Raw genomic sequence first — 1505 nt, forward strand, 5'->3', positions numbered from 1 at the left:
AGCTTCCCCAGGAGGATATCATGGGAGACTGTGTCGAAAGCCTCATATGCATCTGTTAGTCAAAAAGAATGAAAAGCTGGTTTAAGGATGTAAAAACCTGTGCCAACTGTCGCTGTCATAACTGTGAAATAGTGGACTCTGATCTCCCAAGGAGGAGAGCAGAAAAATGCAGATACTGTGCCTCAAAGAAGCTGATTTCGGCCTACTCTTGTGACTTTTAGTGAGAGAGCCCATGTGAGCAGCACACAAGGGCAACAGAGCTCAGCACAGCTGGCCTTCAAGGACAGTGTCCTCCAGGCAGGAGACTGTGCATGTCAATAGTCAGGACAAGAAGCAGAACTATCAGGAGAGAGGATTGGGCAAATAAGAAACTCAGGGAGAAGCTCCATGAATAAAAGGGAGCATACAAGAGATGGATGCAAGGATGGAAACAAAGGAGGAATTCAGAAATGCTATTGGTTTTAGAAAAGCCAGAGCTCTGCTAGAGTTGACATTTGCAAGGGAGTTAAAGGCCACAGCAATGAATTGTTACTCCTTTAGAACAATTAAAAAAGAAACAAAGATAGTGTGTGGCCACTGCAGAATTCAGGAAGAGCAGAGGTGAATAGGTCTGAAATTATCTGTGTCCTCTTTGCCTCTGACTCCACCTGCAAGGTCTCCCTGTTCTGGGTGTCTAAGAGGAAGAACCCTAGGTGAAACACAGCAGTGGATGGAGATCAAGTCAGGGGTCACTTAGATAAGGTCAGCCCTTTATAACCCACTGGACCAGAGGGGATGAGTCCAAGGATGTTGAGAGACCAGGCTGATGTCATAGCAGGGCTACTCTGATACACGATGGAATTTCATTGTGACTGGAGAAAGCAGAAAGCAACTCTTCATACATCTTGTAGAGACCCAAGGACTGATCAGGGGAATTACAGGCTGCAGAGACAGAAGCAAGGAGCTGTGTGGCTGGGCAGCAGCTCTCTGGAAATGGCGCTGGTGGTCCTTGACTTCATTAGGCAAACCACGACCCAGCAGCAAAGGCAACCAACAGCATCCTGTATGAGCAGGAGCCCAGACAAAAATAGTGATTGTCACCCTCTGCTCAGCACCTTTCACACCACACCCTGCACTATGAGAGTGAGACAATGGCAAAGAGGAACAGGTTCACTGAAGGACCACTAAGGTGGTAATCCTCCACTGTCCTTCAAGTGTTTGTGTGATTTCCCTAAGAGCATCAATATCTGCAACAACAACAACCAGAGAACTAATCTGCCTAATTATAAATATCTGCAGGGGAGCAATCTGCATCTGTGGTAGCCCCTCTGGGCAATGTCAGTGGAATCAGTATTTGCAACACCTAATCCACAAGTACATGTCTGAAGACCTCCAGATGAAGGATGATCTTGAAAAAGTCACCATATGTATTCCGAGGCAGCATGGACACTGCTAATTTCCCTCCCCAGAGAGTAGCAGAGGCTGGATCAGCTCCTCAGGACACACTCCTTACCAGGAAGCCACAG

Source organism: Opisthocomus hoazin, chromosome 29 (genome assembly GCF_030867145.1).
Source record: "Opisthocomus hoazin isolate bOpiHoa1 chromosome 29, bOpiHoa1.hap1, whole genome shotgun sequence".
NCBI classification, from domain to species: Eukaryota; Metazoa; Chordata; class Aves; order Opisthocomiformes; family Opisthocomidae; genus Opisthocomus; species Opisthocomus hoazin.